The sequence below is a fragment of the Zalophus californianus genome, chromosome 10, assembly GCF_009762305.2.
Source record: "Zalophus californianus isolate mZalCal1 chromosome 10, mZalCal1.pri.v2, whole genome shotgun sequence".
In the NCBI taxonomy this organism is placed as follows: domain Eukaryota; kingdom Metazoa; phylum Chordata; class Mammalia; order Carnivora; family Otariidae; genus Zalophus; species Zalophus californianus.
In genome coordinates this window covers 69,250,948-69,272,545 of record NC_045604.1, presented here as the reverse complement: position 1 = coordinate 69,272,545, position 21,598 = coordinate 69,250,948, and the positions used below count along the sequence as shown (strand labels likewise).

Genomic DNA, 21,598 nt, shown 5'->3' with positions numbered 1-21,598 from the left:
TCTGTAAGTGGAATCACGCAAGAGGTGCCTTTGTGTCTGCCCACCTATTTTCAAAGGGGACTCGTTTTCTCCTGTGTTTATTTGACATAGAATTTCCCTTATTCGATATTGAAATCCCCGATGGATTACACATCAGACGTAATCACAGAGGCCACTTTAGGAATTATGGGCACAATCTCGGGGCCGAGACCCCTGTTCCTCCTGGGACACCACAGCCTGACCCCAGACAGGAAATGGCTGGCTCCTCCTGTGGCCCACCCAGAAACCAGGGAAATGCAGAAAGCTGGAAGACACACCACAAAGGGCAAAAGCACTGCTCACAACCCAAGGCCAGAGAAAGGTTTCACCTGACTCTGGTCCAAACCACGCTCCAAGTCACTGGGTTCCACAGGGACGGAGACCAAACACACGCAAGTCCAAGGGGGCAGGATAGGCATGCAGGGAATATGTGTGAGATGTGGAGCTCCTGGGGAAGGACTCCGGCAAAGGAAACCCTATGGAGGCAGCGCTGGTCACCCTCAGACCGGCAGGTGTCTGGTCTGGGGAGAACGTGTGGAAGCGGAGGTCCCCTGCAGATCCCCTGGAGAGTAGGGTGACGGGCACCCCTGTCTGGGAGAACAGTGAGCAGCACCCATCCCAGGCCGCAGGGCACCCATCACCTAGCATGCTCAGCCTCGGACTCACCCCCGGAAACTCTGGCTCGGTTTTTCACAGATGTATTTTCAGGAGTGTTCATCACAGCGGTGGTGGAGAGCAGGGAATGGAACAACACTAACGCCCAAGGAGATGGATGGGACCCATTGTCCCAGCCCTCGTGATAGAATGCCCTGTAGCTACTGTCACATTGTTGTTTGGGGTCACAGGATCCGGGAAGCCCTCCTGAGACCCCCTCCTGCGACTCTGCCCCTGGGAACATTGATTGTTTGAGGAGGAGGTGGAGAGGATCCAGGAGGACAGCGGGTCCAAGGAGAAGGAAGGTCAGCACTGGAAGGACAGATGGACCTGCCCTGAGCCACCATCCAGGGCCCAGGCTGTGATACCCTTAGACCTTACCCCAAATAATGGCTCCTGAGGTATGGATCCAGCTTCTGTGGTTTCACTCCCTCCCTCCCTACCTCATTTGTTCACTCCCTCATTCATTCCCCCTTCTCTCTCCTTCCCCTCCACCCCTCCCTTCCCTCCCCCACTCCCCCACTCCCTCCCTCCCTGCCTCCCTCCCATCCTCCCTTCCCTCCTCCCTCTCTCCCCTCCTTCTCTCCCATCGTCCCTCATTCAGCACAGGATCTGGGGTCCCTGCTGTGTACTGAGCACTGGGGCTTCATCAGGGAGCACCCCCCAACCCACATGGTCACGTCCACTGTGGGAGGTGACGGGGGCAGTCCTCAGGGCTAGCAGTGGTGATGAGCACCAGCAATCTGCTCCTGAAAACAGAGGCCAGTTGCACAAAGAAAAGAATGGAGAGACCCATGCTTAGCACTTCCTCTAGAAAAACCTAGTCCTGAAAAGTGACGAAAAGTAAGTATATCCTCGACTTCATGCAATGTGAGTTCTAATGGCAGGTACACACTGAATCCTAGAACCAACAAAGAGTAAATCATCCACTGTCAACTGCGGGGTTGTGACACAACTTTTCTGACCAAATGACAGCATTTCAGCCGCCATCTCCAAGGCCTCCGAGTTTTCCCAAGGGCCTCTGTGATCCTTTGGTCCTTCCATCGACCTCCTTGGGAAGCTCTGTCCTGTCGTCTTCCTTGTCTCCCGCCTCTTCTGGGACCCTTCCGTGGCTTCCCTCTCCCCCCCTGCCAGGGCCACCCTCACCAGGATGCCCCATGCCCCTTGGCTGGGTGCCCGCATCCCACACTGGGCCCCATGAGCGCAGTGCCTTGTGCAAGTCCTGTGCGCTCCCTCTGGGGTCACTTGGCATCTCCCTTGCAGCGGACTGCATCTTCCCGCACTGGTCTCCTCTGAGCAGTCTGTGAGGCTGGACTGTGCCCATGTCACAGGCATGGAAGCGCAAGTCCAGAAGGTCCAGATGACCTGCTCCCAGTCTCAGCATGTGGAGCCTGGGCAGAGAGTGGTCCCTGAGCAGAGGAGGACTTGGGCCCAGGGAGCCTGAGGGAGGACGTGGCACATTGGGCCCACAGGAGGAGAGTGAGCAATGTGCGGGCCTGGTGCTCAGACCTGCTGGGAGACCACATCGCACTGGCTCTGTCCCCAGGGCTGGAGGTTGTCAGGGTATCCACCCTCCCAGGCTGCAGGCTGGCAGTGACTGGCAGGGGAGGAGGCACCTGGTGCAGGAGAGAGCCCTGTGCAGAGAGGAGGGGGCAGGTGCTCCCCCAGCAGCTGGAGGAACTCAGGGTAGTCACCCTTCCAGGCTGCAGGCTGGCAGTGACTGGCAGGAGAGGAGGCCCCTGGTGCAGGAGAGAGCCCTCAGGCAGAGAGGATGGGGCAGGCGCTCCTCCAGCAGCAGGGGCACTGGGGCAGGCTGAGGGGGCATCAGTGGACAGCAGTGCCTGCAGCTGGGGTCTCCACACAGACCCTCTCCTGAGGCTCAGCACAAGCTTGTCTGATGGCCTTTGTCCCCCAAATACAAAGTCTGGCCCAGGACCCGCCCCCTCAAGCCCCAACTCCCAATCCTTTATACTCAGCTCAAGTGACAAGAAATGGCCAATAGTTTAGGTGGTGTTGGGTGCACAGGGACATTTGTTTTCCTGGCCCATGCTGTACCGTTGCTGGCATTTTAAAGATCTCAGGGCTTTGATTCGAAAACGGTAGGATGCCGGGGACCCCAGACAGCTTTCTGGAAACCTGCCTCTGGGCCTTGCAGCCCTCCCATCCCACCAGCGCTGCTCAGAATCCCTCCAGGCCACAGACCCACAGTCTTGGGTCCTCAGATGGCCCAGATGATGTGCCTTCAAAAAGCGATCCCGGGGGCGCCTGGGTGGCTCAGTTGGTTAAGCGACTGCCTTCGGCTCGGGTCGTGATCCTGGAGTCCCGGGATTGAGTCCCGCATCGGGCTCCCTGCGCAGTGGGGAGTCTGCTTCTCCCTCTGACCCTCTTCCCTCTCATGCTCTCTATCTCTCATTCTCTCTCTCTCAAATAAATAAATAAATAAATCTTTAAAAAAAAAATTAACAACAACAACAACAAAAAAGCGATCCCGGTGGGGCCGCAGGACACACTGCGGATTCCAGCAAATCCCCCTCCCAGAAAGTGAGGGTACCACTGGACCAGCTGTCCAAAAGCTGACAGGTCAGGGTTCCAAGAAGACACCAGAGGCACAGGAGTAACTGAGGAGCATCTGAAGACCAGGTAGGGACAGTGAGAATCTCCAGTGTTTTGCCTAGGGACAGCTCCCGTCCCCCTAAACCCTCAGTGGGATGGCTCTACTGGGGGATTGGGGGGGACCATGCCTGGAGGACCCATGGCTCCACTGTTAGAGGTCGCCGGCTTGATCAGTGCACAGGTGGGGAAACCTGGCCACACCCCGAAGAATTTCTAGAAACAGTAGCCATCTCAGTGGCAGCTGACCTGGGAGGTCAACCTTCCAGCTGCCTGAGGTGGGATCGAGCCACAGACCAGCACACTAGCCAGAAATGGAAGAAGGAGAACAAGTTCTTCATTTCATAGTTTCTAAGTCACCGGTTTGTTCCTACGGTTAGTATACTTTGCATCCTGGGAAATCTCTGCCTGTCTAAGGTCATGAAAATGTTCTCCTCATGTTCTCTGCTGGAGAAGTTCTTGAAAAATCTCTGGTTTATAGGAATTGACTTTGGTTGGCACAGCCATGCTGGGAGAAGGATGGATTTTCCCAAAAATACTAAAAATAGAACTCCTGTATGATCCCACTATCAGGTAGACCTTTTCAGGAAATGAAGTCAGTTTCTCGAAGTAAGATCTGCACTCTCCCACCCAATCTCCCTGAGGAGGGGCGGCCACCCTTAGCAACCCTCCCCTTGAGGCAGGTGCCTCCCTGGACAAGGGGCTACCCCAGGGCTGGGAGGTCTCCACAGCAGCACACCCAATATCCTGGATACTAGGAGACAGAGTACAGCACCAGGCCAGTGAGGGCCAGGACACACTAACCCAAATATGGCACCTTGGCAAATTAAATATAGAAGCTAAAAGAACTTTTGCATAGAGCAGAAGCAAGAAGGTCTCTCTGACCCCCAGCCATCAGCTCTTCTTCCCTTAAGCAGGTCAGAATACTCCCATGTGGAACTTTCTCTCCCCGGACCAGAGGGATGATGTGCTTATCACCAGAGTCAGGGAACTTAGCACCACGAGGTCTATACGAACACACCTGGTTAAACGAACCCTTATCTTCCTAGTTAACTTCTTTACCGTTTACGAGCCCTAGTCCAAACCCCTGTGTCTGTCAATTCTCCACACACTTACTGCTTCTTTGTCTAAAAGGTAGAAGAGCTGGTCTGCTCCAGTCACCTCTGCCGGTCGTCATGGTCTTGTGAGGTTCCCACCAAAACAATCAATACATTTTGCTTGCTTTTCTCCTGTTCATCTGTCTTTGTCAATTTCCAGACTCAGCCAGGGATCTTAAGAGGGTTGAGGAAAACTTTTTCCTCTCTTGCAACCCTGTGCGGCAGGGGGTGGGGAGTCAGGAAAACCCATCCCATCTTCCTGGCTTTGGTGAAAACCAACCTCTGCTGGGAAGCAGCACAGGACAGTGCATGGCTGGAGGAGCCAGGGAGAGGCACGTGGAACATGTAGGAGCTACCTGGCCCCCAGCCGGGGGACTTGGCCCCAGTGACAAGTCCAGGGTGTGATTAGGAATATTATAATGGAAGCATCCTGAACATCAGACCTTCCCCATGCCAGGCTTCATGATTGCTGCTCATTGTAGTTGCTACTGTTGGTTTAGTGACTTTTCTGAACTAACTTTGTCAAGTCTGTATTCTTTGCTGTGTGTATGGCTACTGAATCCCTGTGCTGTTAACTTAGTGGTCAGCCAGTGGCTGGGCAGAGAGGTCACCCCTGTTTCTGAGCTATGGGCTACAGATTGGAGGTCCCCACAACCTCTTCAGGTTTGAATAATCTGCTCCACTGGCTCATGGAACTCAGAGAAACATGTTACTTACTAGATGACTAATTCATTGAAAGGCCAGAACTCAGGGCCAGGCAGCTGGAAGCGATGAGCAGGGCAAGGTGTATAGAAGAAGCTCGGAGCTTCCCTGCTCTCTGAAAGAGGCCTTTGCCCACCTCCACTCTGACCTTCGTCTATACTTCCTAACTGATGACGTCCTTCCTTCGGGCTCATCTGTTAACTCAAGTGAAAGACCCGGTGGGCACCAAAACGACTCAAGTACTAACCACTGCTGCTGTCCTGGTGATTCTTGGGCACAGCCATGAATCTCAGCTTCTTCATGATGGGGGGCAGCCCAGCAGCTGTGGGTCCTACAGGTCCTCTGGGGACAGCACCTTAATGGGCTTATGGTCCAGCAGGTACCTGTTCAGGTGGCTCTTGTCGTGCCACACAGCCTCGATCCGATTGGCCAGGTTGACCCCCATGTCCTGGTGACAGGCCAAGGTCAGTCGGTGAACCTCCACCACTGACCCCCCAGAAAAGGCACCCTTGTAGTAAAAGTCACCCTTGTCCCCGGGGGTGTGCACCTGGGACTGTGGCCAATGCTCATAGCTGAAGTCCTTGCGGGCCGCCCGGTAGAAACCGGGGTGCAGGGTGCCGAAGAGAGGGGGACAGGATCTCCATGCTCACATGGTCGCGGAACTTCATGTCCACCTCCCTGCACACCAGGTAGTCCACCTCACGGAGGAAGTGTAGAGCTATTCTTAGAAAATAGATTGTAAACCCTCAGGAGTGATTGTGGAAGCAGCTGAAACGTCAGCAGTGTTCCTGTTCTCAGGCTGTTGAACGCAATGTCCCGGTAAGAGCAGGATCCCATGATCCCCAGGGGCAGGGCATAGGTTAGGAGCTAGGAAAGAACGTCACCCTCAGTCCCCCCTTCCTGCACCTGGCGTTTGCTAGCACAAACATCCCCCTCTTCCCTTATCCCATGACAGCCTCCCTGCGTGCCTGCGAGTAGGAGAGGGTGCAGGCCTGCCTTACAGCTTCAGGATATTTGCCATCCCTTTGTCCTCCTTTCCCACGCTTTGGGGCATCCGCCCTTGCTTTTCTGATAAAAAATGAAATAAAAGCGATGTGCAGAACCCAGCTGCTGCAGCTCTACTTGCAGAGGCAGCCCCGCATGGCCGCTCAGATTGGTGTCTGAGAACTTTACTTCAGCGCGCGATGACAGGAAGAACTGCTTACAGAAGCGGCAGATCATCACGTGCTCTGCGTGGACACATCCTCCCCATGCGGGGTGCCGGGGACCTCGAGGACCACCACCCTCCGGCCTTCCCGGAGGGACACACGGGGCCCAGCAGGCAACTGATCTGTGAAGACGTAGTAGGTGACCCTGTGTCCCACCATGAAGTGCTTCTCAATTGTCTGCAGGAACAGCTCCAGGAAGACCATGTATCCACAGGGACAGGGGACAGGGCTGGAGGAGGGTCACTGCCAGAGGTTGGCAGCAGGACCCCAAAACCTGGGCCGTGAACGTGTGCACTTTCTTCAAGGGGGCAGGCCCTGGGCTGCTTTAAACAACAGCCACCCTTCTGGCCTGTCCTGAGCACGTCTGCTGGTGGGGCCTCCCTACCTTCGGCTCCCAGAGATGGGAGCCATCAAGACCCCATCTTACAAAGGGGAGCCTGAGACTTAGAGGCTAGAAACCCATGCAGCTGATTCTACCCAGTCTGTAGGGCATAGAAACAAGGGCTGTGCCCAAAGGTGCTCAACTCATGGCAGGTGGGGACAGAACCTGCAGGGGGTCAGCCAGGGGAGGGGACCTGCAGGGTTTGCCTGGGAGCTCAGCACAGGGGGAGTGTTCCTGGCTCCAGCATGCTGAGTGTCGGGCTTCATGGGTCACAGGGTCACCTACCCTAACCCTAACCCTTAACCCTAACCCCTAACCCTAACCCCAACCCTAACTCTAATCAAACATCATGCTCAATTTTGAGGATTGACAGCTGTACTCTGAAATCACAAACAAGTCCATCATGCTGGCTTTCACTCATTGCTCAGTATCGTACTGAAAGTTCTACCCAGAATGATAAGGCAAGAAATCCACATGTGGAAGAAAACAGTAGAACTAGGTCTACTTGACTAAGGTCTAGTCAAGGTCTAGATGACTAAGATGTAGTCATCTCTACAGAGATGACATCATCTTATATAGAGAGCTTCCTAAACAATCAACAAAAAATGATTACAGTCAGTTAATATCAATACACAAGAATCTCTCTTGTCTGCATGCATTAGCCATGAATCATCCAAAAAATAATTCAAGAAAACAATTCCATTTTAGGGAACATTAACATTGACAAAATACTTAGGAATAGATGTAATCAAGGTGCAAGTCTTGTACACTGAAAATTACAAAACATTGCTGAAAGAAAGGGAAACCTAAATAAATCTGAGGACCCCACAGTGATGAAAAGACATACTATTGATAAGATGGCAATAGTACACAATGCAATGTGGAAATTCAATGTGTTCCCAAGAAAATTCACAAAGGCCTTTGGAAAGAACTGCACAAGCTAATCCTAACAGTCATATGGAATTTCAAGGGACCACAAAATAGCCAAAAGAATCTTGAAAAAGAAAATCAAAGGTGAAAGGTCATTCTTTCAAAGTTCAAATATTAATATAAAGCAACAGTAAATAAAACATTTTGATACTGGGCGCCTGGGTGGCTCAGTTGGTTAAGCGACTGCCTTCGGCTCAGGTCATGATCCTGGAGTCCCGGGATCGAGTCCCGCATCGGGCTCCCTGCTCGGCAGGGAGTCTGCTTCTCCCTCTGACCCTCTTCCCTCTTGTGCTCTCTGTCTCTCATTCTCTCCTTCTCAAATAAATAAATAAAATCTTTAAAAAAAAAAACATTTTGATACTGTCATAAAGGTATGCACTCACCCTGAAACAAATAATACATTATATGTTAATTGAATTTAAATTTAAAACATTTTTAAAAATAAATAAAATAACTTTTTCAAAAAGATATGCATACAGATCAGTGGGATTTAACTGAGAGCCCAGAAATAAACCCCTTCATCTATGGTCCACTGAATTTTGACAAGGGTGGCAACATTACACTGGGGGAGAGAATGGTCTTTTCAACAAAGGGTGCTAGACAATTGGCTATCCATGTACAGAGGAAGGAACCTGGACCCTTACCTCACACCACATATAAACATTAACTCAAAATAAATTAAAGGCTTAAATGTAAGAGGTAAAACTATAAACTCTAGAAGACATAAATGGGGATAAATCTTCATAACCTTGGATCTAGCAATGCTATTAGATCTGACACCAAAGCATAAGAAAGGAAAGAAAACAATAGATAAATTAATATCCTCAAAATTAAAAATCTGTTCTGGGTGCCTGGGTGGCTCAGTTGGTTAAGCATCCGACTCTTAATTTTGGCGCAGATCATGATCTCAGGATCATGAGATCAAGTCCACGTCAGGCTCCACACTGAGTGTGGGGCCTGCTTAAGATTCTCTCTCCTTCTCCCTCTGCCCCTGACCACTCGCACTCTCTCTCTCACTCACTCTTAAAAAAGAAATGTAAGAAAAAAAAAATCTTTGTACATCATAAGATACTATCTGGAAAGTGAAAAGATAACCCCCAGAATGGAAGAAAATATTTGTACATTATTTATCTAATAAGAGTCTGTTGCCCAGAATATGTAAAGAGCTTTTACAACTCCTCAGCAAAAAGACAACCCATTTTTTAAAATAGACAAAGGACTTGGATAGACCTTTCTCCAAAGAAATCATACAAATGGTGAGTAGCACTTGAATAGATGTTAAACATCCTTAGTCTTTATGGAAATGGAGATTTAAACCAGTTAGATGTCCTTTTACACACAACAGAATCACTATAATCAAGAAAACTAAAATGACAAATTTTGGAAAGGATGTTGAGAAACTGAAACCCTTACACCTTGCTTGTGAAAAATGGTGCAGTCTATGTATAAAATATTTTGGCATTTACTCAAATAGATCAAAGTAGAATTACCATATGGTTCAACAATTATACTCCTAGATATATACTCCCAAAATTGAAAGTAGAAGTACCCTTATTCAGAGCAGCATTTTTCATAACACCCAAAAGGTGGAAGCAACCCAAGTGTCCACTGACAGATGAACGGATAAACAAAACGTGGTATATACACAACGGAACACGATGCAGCCTTAAAAACGAAGGGAGTTCTGACACAGGCTACAACACGGCATGAAGCTGGAAGTCATCACGCTGAGTGACATCAGCCAGTCACAGAAGGACAGACGCCGTATGATCCCACTTACATGAAGTATCCTGAGACACAAAGTAGAATGTGGCAAGGGGCCGAGGGGAAAGGGGCTGGGGAGCTGGTGTCTCCTGCATACAGAGCCCCCCTCGGGGAGAAGGACAAAGTTCTGGAGAATGACGTATAACCGTGGGAACTCAGCTAAGGCCCGAGAACTGTGCACCTGACATGTTTTAAGGGGTCAGTGTTACTATGTTTAGTCACAGTGAAAAAATGAATGAGGGACTGATGCCTGCCACAACGTGGATGGACACTGAAAGCAGCCCCAGTGACAAGCCAAGACCGTCCACCCACATTGGAACCATCTCGCTCTTTACATCCACCAAGGTTACCCAAATAAGGCAGAGTGTCGGGAGCAGTTCCAGAAAAAAAGAACTGGATCCGAATGGAAAGGACGCTTCAGACCGTGGGGCAGGTGGTGACAGTGGAAGTGGGCCCGTGGCCTGGGTTATAACGTGGAAACCGGTATGATTTCCTCACTTAGGGTTCTGTGGTGGTTCCGCGGGACAGTGTCCCCATTTGGGGTAAAACGCACTGAAGCACCCCGTGTGAAGTGGTAAATGCGGTGAGGAAACGCCCGCTGGGGGGTCTGAGTGTGGAGAGAGGGTTTGTGCTGCGGTGACGGGTTTCCCGCAGAGTCAGCTACCCTTCCGAACAACCACGTCAGCACCTCCCGGAGAAGCAGAGACGCCGACCTTCGGGCTGGAGGCGGAGCCCCACCCAGATCCCGACGGTGCGGACGCGGGATGGACCCCGCAGGGCCGAGGCCCGGGGAGCACGAGCACCGCGGCGGGGGGCCCCCCCCAAGCACCGCGGCGGGGGGCCGCTCCCTACTGCAGACTGGCTGAGGAGCCCCAGGAACCGAATCCGAGGGGCGCATAAACACAGACCCCGGGACCATGGAGCGGATCCGAGCTCAGCAAGGGGAGACCCGACAGCCCCGCGCACAGCCCCGCGCACAGCCCCGCGCGGGACCCCGCGTCACCGCACACAAAGCCCCAGCGTCTACACAGCGCGCCCTTCCTCCGCAGGGTCCTGTGAGCTCGCACCCCCTCCGCAGTCCCCGCTCAGGCGGCTTCGCCTAACCTTCTCCTCCATCGGCGAGTCCTGAGGAGGCCGGGCTCCTGTCCTTGTGGACGCGGCCCCATGTCCTCTATAAGCCTCCGCAGCGGGTCCTGAGAAGGCCCGGCTCCCGCCAGCGTGGACGCGGCCCCACATCCTCCCGAAGCCTCCACAGCGGATCCTAAGGAAGGCGGCTCCTGACTGTGGCTGAGGCCCCAAGTCCTCCCGAAGCCTGGGCGTCAGCACAGTGGGTCGGTCCTGAGGCTTTGGAACACCTGTCCTCGCACCGGAGGAGGAGGGCTGAGCGCGCATTCCCCGCACGGGTCGCGGAGCGGAACTCGGGCGCCCCCTGCGGGAGGTGGGAGCAGTGCAGGATGCGGTGCACTCAGTTCAGTGGAGGCACCTGTCCCTTCTGGGGTCCAGCTGAATCCATTACATTTTGGAAATTCGAACTGAAATGGAGTCCAATTATCCCCTGACTTCTCCAGAAATAGGGAAACAATTAATTGGAAACCATACGGAATTAAGTGAAATGCAGACACAGGCTTTACAACTCACACCAAAATTCATTCAAAGTTGTAGATTAATTTAAAATGTAAAACTATCAAAATAAAGGGGGCGCCTGGGTGGCTCAGTCAGTTAAGCAGCTGCCTTTGGCTCAGGTCGTGATCCCAGGGTCCTTGGATCGAGCCCCGCGTCGGGCTCCTTGCTCAGCAGGGAGCCTGCTTCTCCCCTGCCTGCTGTTCCCCCTGCTTGTGCGCTCTCTTCCTCTCTCTCTGGCAAATAAATAAATAAAATCTTTAAAAAAACAAAGAAAACCCACATGGTCTTTGGTTCGGTGATGAGCTTTAACAAACAGCACCAAAAGCCAATCCACAAAAGAAAAAAATTGATAACACGAACTTGCTAAAATTAAAACTTTTGCGGGGCGCCCAGGGTGCTCAGTCGTTAAGCGTCTGCCTTCGGCTCGGGTCATGATCCCAGCGTCCTGGGATCGAGTCCCACATCGGCTCCCTGCTCCGAGGGGAGCCTGCTTCTCCCTCTCCCACTTCCCCTGCTTGTGTTCGCTCTCTCGCTGTGTCTCTCTCTGTCAAATAAATAAATAAAATCTTAAAAAAAAAAAAAACTTTTGCTCTGTGAAAGACCTTGCTCAGAAAACTAAAAGACAAGCCACAAACTGGGAGGAAATATTTGCAAAGCACAAATCTGGTAAAAGATTTGTATTCAAAAAATACAAAAGACTATCAGAACTCAACAATAAGGAAACAAACATCCTAACTGATAATGGGTAAGGATCTGAACAGATGCCTGGACAAAGAAGATATACAGATACAAAATAAGCATACAAAAATATGTTTGACATCATCATTAGGAAAGTACAAATTTAAACAACAGTGAGATAGCACTGCGCTCCTATCACAAATACTAAACTCCAAAAACAAGAATACCAGTTGCTGGAAGGTGAGGAATGGCAGCAACTGTCCCTTCAGAAGACAGTTTGGCCATTTTCTCCAAACCTAAATAAGTCTCATGTTAAGATCCAACAATTGCACTTCTAGAATTTAGACAACTGCTTTGAAAAACTATTTCCGAACAAAAATTCACATGCAGTTATGCACAGTAGCTCTATTCATAATGGTTACAAACTTAAAGAAACCAGGATGTCCTTCCATAAATGAATCCATAAGCAAACTGAGTGCATCCATGTGAAGGAAGCAGAATATGCCATGCAAAATATGTCCCTTTGGCACAAGGGTTATTTGGGCTGATTAATTTTAAGAAACAGAGGACAATGGGAGAATCTCTGAAAACTGGGTAAAAGTTGCCATTTGGTGAGTGAAATGTACACTTATAAAGGAACGCCCCATTTGTAAGCCTGTCTCCCTCTGTATCAGGAACAGAATTACTAAATCTCAGGAAACCCTTACCAAAAGAGAAGGCACAGACTTAAATCTGTGTAACAACCATACCCTTGTTTACTGTACTCACCTGATGACATCCCTTAACTGGCCTTCCCACCACCCAAAATCTTTTGGTCTTTAGCTGAAGATGGCACTTAGGGTGAGGGCTGGGCCACTTCAAGGATTTCCTCTGTTTTCTTGAGTATCTCCCATGAACACAGGACGTATGCATGCTATTAAACTTCGACTTGTTTTTCTCCTGTTAATCTATTCAGCAATCAAAAGAAATGAACCATCACCCCATACAATGACATGGATGAACTTTACATGTATTTTTCTAAGCGAAAGAATCCAGTCTGAAAAGGATTCTTTTTCACTGAGTGACCCCATTTGTAGGAGATTCTAGAAAAGGCAAAACTAGAGACGATAAAAGGATCAGGGGGTGAATTCCATGATATTTTAATGATTTATACCTGCCACTATGCATTTGTGAAAACCCAAAACCTTTTGGGGTACCTGGTGGCTTAGTTGGTGGAGCGTGCAACTCTTGATCCTGGGGTTGTGAGTTCGAACCCCATATTGTGTGTGAAGATTACTTAAAAATAAAATCTTTAAAAAACACAAACATTTTTACATCCCAAAAAGTAAATCATAATTTGCTGAAATTAAGTTGTTTGGGACGTGGGAGTGTCACAGGATGGTGTAGGGGCCAAAGGCAGGCTGCCCCAAATCTGCCACTTTGACATATAGATCATTTTATGTGTTTTTTTTAAAAGATTTTATTTATTTATTTGAGAGAGAGAGAATGAGAGAGAGCGAGCACATGAGAGGGGGGGAGAGTCAGAGGGAGAAGCAGACTCCCCGCTGAGCAGGGAGCCTGATGCGGGACTCGATCCCGGGACTCCAGGATCATGACCTGAGCCGAAGGCAGTCGCTTAACCAACTGAGCCACCCAAGCGCCCGACATATAGATCATTTTAAATAAAAGTTACTTAAGAGACAGCCTATGCAATGAGGACACTTAGACCCTCCTCTGTCCCCCTGGAAGCAGGAAATCTATCTCCCATGTGAAGATATCCCTGTACCAGGAGGTAAAGAGATTTTGACATCACCAGAGATGGGAGATTTGGAGCCCATAAGGCTGTGTAAACAACGCTTGTTACTTTTTACTAATTTACGACCCCAGCCCAAATTCTGTTTAGAATTGCTTACTAATTGAAGCTCCCAAGGTTCAGTTTTCCTTGTCCTGTGATTTCATCACAGGTGTATTTTCTCTTTGTCCAAAAAGTATAAAACCTGGCTTCCTTGGTCATTTCTTTAGACCTCAGTTTCATTTTTGGGTCTCCATGTGCACATCATTACACTTTGGGTTTTTTCCTCCTATTAATCTGTCTCACGTCAATTTCATTCTTAGTCCTGTGGTAAGAATCTTGGACCAAGGAAAATTTCTTCCTCCCCTTCAATGGAATACAGAATGTGACACATAATCTAACTGTATTAGAAACATATGAGGGAAAAAAACCCTCACTGTAGGTTGTATGACAAAAGGTGCTGACCTAAGTAAACTTGGAAATGAATGGAATCTGTAAAGAAAAACTGTACTGTACACACACAGTGGACTCTATTTGATAAAGTTCTCTGCCATCAGAGTGGTAGCTAACAGTTCTAAAACACCACATCTGTAATCTGGAACGGAGCAATGAATTAAAATAAAGGGCCGGTGGCAAGAGCCAGGTTTGTCCCTGTTAGAGTAGGAAGCTACAGATCGGCAAAGGGAGAAGATCACAGTCTCCATGTGGTGACGGACCAGGTTGGAGACATCAGTATAAACTCATCTTTAGCTTAATATGGACACAGTTCCACACAGAAATCCTTATAATTAGATGTGTTTACATAGGTTGGAATACATGCATATATTGCCTTGCATTGTCCGCGGAGCACATTCAGGTCCCACAGGTGAGACTTTAATACCATTCTCTAATAAAAAAGAACCAGGGCTCTTTGAAGAAATTGCTTATACTAGGATTAAGCAAATATAGGAGCCAGGATAATCTTGAAGTATCAGAAAGTAAGGAAGTACCAAGAAAAACCCCACAAAGATAGAATTATATCAAAGAGAAATTGGAGGGCGCCTGGGTGGCTCAGTTGGTTGAGCAGCTGCCTTCGGCTCGGGTCGTGGTCCTGGAGTCCTGGGATCGAGTCCCGCATGGGGCTCCCTGCTCGGCGGGGAGTCTGCTTCTTCCTCTGACCCTCTTCCCTCTCGTGCTCTCTGTCTCTCGCTCTCTCTCTCTCAAATAAATAAATAAAATCTTAAAAAAAAAAAAAAAGAGAAATTGGAGCCAATGGAAACCTCAGGGTCATGAGCTCAAGCCCCATGGTGGGCGACACGCTCAGTGCAGTCTGCTTGAGATTGTCTCTCCTTCTTCCTCTGCACTTTCCCCCTCTCGTGCTCTCTCTCTCTCTCTCTCAAGATAAATAAATACATCTTTAAAAACCTTTCCTTCCCTGTAGCTCAAAGGAGCTCCTTTGTATTTTCTAGATGGGATGCCGCCTGATTCATTAATTGTTCAATGAAACCAATGGGATTGAGATCTTTTAAATTACTTGGTTTATTAACAGATTACATAGTTTTCTTACAAATGGGTTGAATAGACCTCTCCTAACAGAATTCCAAATAACAGATGTAAACATTCAGCCACCCATCAGGGAGGTGAAACTAACTTCCCTCTCCTAAAGTGTGTGAGCCCCACACAGTGTCTTCCTGCTCACGAAGATGCACATGGCAAAGAATAACTCATGGTGGGGAAGCCTGACGAACAATGCCTCAGCCAGGTGACCAGTGTTAACACGGACAGTGACAAGTGACCTCCAGAGCATGTTCCCTTGATATAAAGTGATGACAGAGCACCTTACCTTTGTGATCTGCTTCCTCAAAACCCATAACCCCAGTCTAATCATGAGGAAAACACAGTAAATCTGAATGCAGGACTTTCTACCAAATACCTGACCAGGTCTCCTCAATACTGCCAAAGCCATCAAAATAAGACAAGTCTGAGGGACTGTCACAGCCAAGGAGAGCCTAAAGAGACACGATGACCACATGTCATGTGGTGCCCTGCATGGGATCCTGGAGCAGGAAAAGGGTTAGAGGGAACCTGAATAAAGTATGGACTTTACTAAATAATAACATATCAATATTTGTTTGTTATTTGTGAAAACTCTGTAGAGAAACAGAGAGAGAGTAGAAATTAGAGGTCAAATAAGAGAAACCTATTGCATCAGACTGGAAACCTAAAGGAAATGGGTGATTTCCCAGTAAAAATACACTTTAACAAAATGGACCCTAAAATAAGAAAAATACAAACAGACCAATTAGCCATCCAGGGCCTCTTCTTTCTGCTGGTTCTCCTCTCACTGTTCTGGGGTTTTCCTCTCCTGGGACAGAGAAGGAACAGCTTCCCTAAGACCTGACCCCACTCACTGTCTTATCTCCCCCAGCCATGCCCCGTCCAGTGAGGATGGCATGCCGGGGAGTCTCAGGGACTGTAAATCCTGATGTGTCAGCTAGCATTTTCTGGATGGCAAGGGACTGGACACACTTACTAAAGTAAAATGAATTAATATTTTTTAAATGGTGGAAGTAAATTAATACTTGCAAAAGGCAAGTTAAGAGTGTTTTTGGACTGGGTGTTATACGCAACTAATGAATCGTTGAACACTACATCAAACACTAATGATGTACTATATGTTGGGTAATTGAATTTAAATTAAAAAAAAAAAAGAGGGCACCTGGGTGGCTCAGTCGTTAAGCGTCTGCCTTCGGCTCAGGTCATGATCCCGGGGTCCTGGGATCGAGTCCCACATCGGGCTCCCTGCTCAGCAGGAGACCTGCTTCTCCCTCTCCCACTCCCCCTGCTTGTGTTCCTGCTCTCGCTGTGTCTCTCTCTGTCAAATAAATAAATAAAATCTTTTAAAAAATTAGAAAAAAAAAAAAGAGTGTTTTTGGACTTGGCAGGCCCAGGGGCTCACACTCTCACAATGTGACCTGGACCCTCTCCAACCCTCCATCCTGCTAAGTGCTCTGGGGTGGCCCCATTCACAGGCACAGTCTCTCTCACTGATTCTGGGGCCTCCCACCACTTCCAGGCTGACACCCACTCACCATCCATTCTACCGGGAAGAGTTTCTCCTTCCCTTGGGTTCCATGAAAAGTCATGGCTTTAAGTATCTTTGGCCCGGCTTCAGTCACATTCTCATCCCTGAAGCCATCAGAGCACCCAGAAGATAGAGCAAGGGGTTGGGTAGACTTGGGTCATACAGCCATCCGTGAAGTGGGTGGAAAGTGGGGTCTGCCCTCTGGAACTGTTTGGATGGGAGGCAGGTGAGATGGGGGTCCCAAAAGCAAGCTGACTTGGACGTGAGAAGAGATGCCGGGCTGGGAAAGCAGCAGATTCCACATCACTGGCGACTGACTGCATGGCTGTGGAATGTGAAGCCCAGGGAAGGAAGGGGTCACTTAGGGTCAGTGGCTGCAGCTGCCCATCCAGTGCTCTTGCTGTTGTCCCTGATGGCAAGACGCTCTTCCACTTGCTGAAAAAGCAACTTTGCTGTTGGTGGGACACTCAAGGCTCCTGCCTTGGACGTTGACTCCTCACATCCCAGAGACTGGAAGGCACACAGACCTCACTCTTCTCCCTGGGAGGAGGGAGCCCCAGAGTCACACCTCCCCCCCCCAACATGAATCACCCATCCCCAAAGAACAAACTGGCTCATTCTCCAGTCTCTTCTCTCTCTTTTACGAAGAGCAGAGACAAAATGTGAGGATGATAAGGAAATTATCGCTCAGTGAAACAGTGGGAGACCCAAGGATTATTGCACACTACGAAGCCACACATGGCAGACTTTCTGGAGGCCACAGTCCCTGAATCATGCACGTGGCTTTCTGAAACCACTCAGCCTCAGTGGGAAACTGCCCGCTGGGAGACACAGTTACTCCCATAACCTTAATTCTTAACAGATATGTATGTCGGAGGCTTACATCACAATCAGGAGGCCAAAGGACTGCAGGGCCAGTCTGCTGTATGGCTGTATGGCTGTTGTGGACAGCGCCACATCCAACATTTAGAGGGTTAGGAGACTGTGAAGGAGACACTTGTCTAAACCGCACAGACGTTGGGAATGGAAACATCCTGTGGGGCTGTCTACACTGCTCATGGACCTGTTACACTGCCAGGAGCACAGTCAGCTCAGTAATTGCTGTGGGGGTTGTCAAGACCCTGCCTGGCCTGAGCTGGAGGACCACAGATGCCTCCCTGGATGGTCAGAGGCCAAGGGCTATCCTGTCTACTGACTGTTTCCTGCTGATCACTCAGAGGGGACGAAGGATCTAGCCAGTGCCAGGGGGGCCCCAACAGCCCGCAAGAAGGCTGCACATGGGGGCGAGCAGGCCACAGCAGTCAATCCTATATAAATCCGTTCATATCTACTGAGTGTCCTCGTGGGGTGGGGCCGTGCCGGAACTTGCGGCTGCCCAGGCAGAGTGGGGCCAGCGGCAGCCTTCCCAGATGGGAGGGCGGAAGAACCCTGTATAACCTCTGAGGCCTTCTATAATCCTTGACTGGGTTTCATTCGGATCTGAAACAGTCAGTGATCAGGTGGACATTTCACTTTTCTTCTGTTAGAGCCCAGGAGTGAGGGGCCAAAAACCAATGCTCCAGCTCACCTCTGACTTGTGTGTGACCCTGGGTGAGTCCTGTCTACCCTGGAGGCCCAGGGAGATGGAGGAGGGCGAAGAAGGCCAATTATGTATGCTTAAACCTAACCCAGACTGTGGCCCCGATGCAGACCCCGGCCCTGACCCCAACCCATAACCCTCACCCCAACCCCACCCAGACTCTCAGCCTGATCCACACTTGCATCATGAACAGGCCCAAATCAGTTTTAGAGGGTTATTTTCTCCAGAGAGCTGCTCGGCTCTGCACTCCTGCCCACATGCCCCTGGAGGTGGCCCTGCCTCCTGAGGACGCACAGGTTGCTGACTCCCGCACCTCTTGCATACATCACCCAGCAGCATGGTGGGGTTTGTTTTGATTTTTGCTAAGTTTTATTTTAATCCAAGGACTTTGATTCATACAAAATGTCATCGTAGAAACAACAGCAGAATCCAAAGTCTAGGTGATCAGTATTACTCAGGCAGCAAACTCGTCAATCATAGGATTGTTTTAAAGCAGGTCCCAGTTGTATTGCATGGGTGGGACTTCCTTTTGGGTTTTTTTTTTTTAACACTGTTCTAAAATATAAAGTTTTGCAACAAACCTTTGATTTATATCAATTATAATTAAAAATAAGTACATTGTATCAAAAAGCACAAAGATATACATTTCATGCACATACTCGTATATATGTATGTATTTTACATGCACACGTAACTTATTCAAACTACAGCCACTGCTTGACTGGTCCAGATGCAGAAAAATGGCTAATGCATTTCTAATTTGGCAACTCACTCTGAGATCTCAGTGGAAACATATGATAGCTGAGAAGAGACTATATAGAAACAACACTCAAAGTCAGGAAAACAAGACACAGTATCTCTACCCCCACTCCCTGTGGTTTTCACCAATGCCAGTGTCTAGGAGAATCCAGACAGACTGGTGAGGCTGTGTGGGGCTAGAACAGTGATTCTCCACCCAGCTGGGCCTGGGAAGCAGCTGTGGTTCTGCACAGAATGGATACATTCAAAATAACATGGGCCAGAGATGAAACATCAGTATCAAAATACACATCCTTCTGCTTTGCAACAGGAACAGAGCTGTCTCATGCAGAGTCTGAGATACCATTCCAGTTATTATTTCCTCTTGCAGTAAAATACTCTGTAATCTTAAAGTTTCAGAGTGTTGTGCCTTCCAGTAAGGAAATTCTATAAAATGGTTTGGTCACAGTCATGGTGAAACCCTAGAACAGTTGGCGGTCTTACGTGATTTATTTCTATTGAATGTGTGTCTTTTGTTGCATAGCCCTATGGGTTAACGACATCCACTCACTGGGACACACCTCCACACAGAGAAATACACACACATGTCACAGGCCAAGCTTCTTTACCGTGAGTCATGGGGTAACAGCCAATGGGAACACTCAAATGATCCAGCAAAGAGATCATCTAACATTTCCAAACATGGAGGATGCACCAAACTCTAATCACCTAAATATTCCTTTTGTTCATGAAACAAAGGGTCTCCCAGCATTTTATGCACAGCCTCCTAACTATGGTGTTTCCCTTTTGAGAGTGGCCATGACGTTGGATTTCTCTTTCGCTTCCTGCTTTCCCATGTCTTGGGCCATGAACGGTGCTGGACTTGAGATGGCTCCTACCTGAGCCACAGTCGCCAAGCTTCTCCTTGCCCCATCGCTTCCTCCGTGTTTTGGCCTCATTTCAGTCGGGACGTCCCAAGTGCCCGCACCTGCACAGACACACGCCCTCCCTCCTGCCCCGACGGGTCCATCTCCACTCCTCTACCTCTCCCTCGTCCCACGACCTCTTCCTCTCTCTGGCCTTATCTGAAAAGAAACTTTCACGACCACAGATACCATGCCCCCTTTGGCAGGCATCCCGTCCCTGAGATTCAGGTGTAGAACAGGCTGAAAACACCCCATACAAGGACACGCTCTACACTGCTCTGTGGCTTCCCAGGAAACCCTTCCACTAGTGGGAGGAAAACAGGGAAATGGTCGCTTCGTTTCCAACTACAACCGTCCCAGTGGATGTTATATAAGTGTTCTCCATGGACACCAGCTTTCTACTTGGTTGATATTTGGTATTGGAAACAGTTCCAAGGATTCACCCATGCTTCACACAGGCTTCACGTCCCTGCCCCCAGGAGCCTGGCACGAGAGGCATGCCCATCCCAGCAAAACCCCACTTTCAGTGGCCCCCTGGCCGCAAACCTGAGCCTGACACTCACCCTGACGCACGCCTTCAACTCAGCTCCCCGGGAAGCTCAACACAGCGCTGGCAGATCAGGCCTGCCATGCCCCTAGGCCCTAACCCTAACCCTAGGTTGGCTTCTGAGGGGTCTCTCCCCAGAGGCCTGGCTCCAAAGCTCCAGGGCTTCTGGACAGCTGAGCAAGACCAGAGGACTCAGCCTGCCACCCAGAAGGAAACCGCACCATTAGGAACTCCAGAAGGGATTCAGAGCAGGAGAACTCTGCATACCCGTGCCAGCAAACCCCCACTTTCAGCAGCCCCTTGGCCGCAAACCCGAGCCTGACACTCACCCTGACCCTATGCTCCTAGGCCCTAACCCTAACCCAAGATTAGGTTCCATAGGACAACCCCTCGAAGCCTGTCTCCAAAGCCTCAGTCACTGGGGATACCTGAGCAATAGCAGAGGACTCATCCTGCAACACAGTAAGATATCATTCTATTTTGAAGTCCAGAATGGATGCAGAGCCAGAGAAATCTGAATGAGCCATCCCTGCTTATGTACACTTTTATTACCATACTGAACACAAACCTTGAGCCTGATATTCACCCCAACTCTAGCCCTCAGTTCAGACCTCTGTGAAGTTCTCCCACCTCAGCAGATCACAACTTCTGTTTTCCTGGGCCCTAACCCTAACCCTAACTCTAGCTCTGACATGGGTGAAAACGTGAACAGTTATTTCTCCAAAGACGACATAGAAATGACTAACAGACACATGAAAAAGCGCTCCACATCACTAGCCACCAGGGAAATACAAATCAAAACCGCGAGATACCACTTTTACACCAGTCAGAATGGCTAAAATTAACACGTCAGGGAAAAACAATATCCACCATAGCCAAACTAGCTGCCTGGGAGGCACAATCTTCACAAAGAAGGGAGTGCTCCAGAGAAGGAATATTTGGGTTCTGTTTTGTTTTACATGCAGAGTTACACATCATCATGAGGAAGAACATTCCAGAAAGTTACAGACTTTTTCTTATGTTTTCAGTTTGTGTAAGTCAGTATGACTTTAATCTTATGGGAGCCAGAGAGGTTCTTTTGTTTTTCTTATCTTTATGTTTGCAATGGCATTTTTGGGTTACCTTTTTCTTCTCAAAGCAGATCTACAATATGTGCCTGGGGCAGAAATAGGGCCCATGCTCTGAGGTTTTGCCCAGTCATTTTGAGTTTGGTAAATTGTTAAAGGATAGCTTCCCTGGGAGCCAAGGATCAGGGCCCATGGATAAAAATTTCCATTATCATGATAATTACTATTAAAGGGAAGAAC

At 49.1% G+C, this 21,598-nt stretch overlaps 1 pseudogene; it reads right to left on the bottom strand.

The window, feature by feature from the left end:
• Positions 1-5,323: 5,323 nt before the first annotated feature.
• On the bottom strand, positions 5,324-6,493 carry LOC113932576 (annotated as a pseudogene).
• Positions 6,494-21,598: the final 15,105 nt, after the last annotated feature.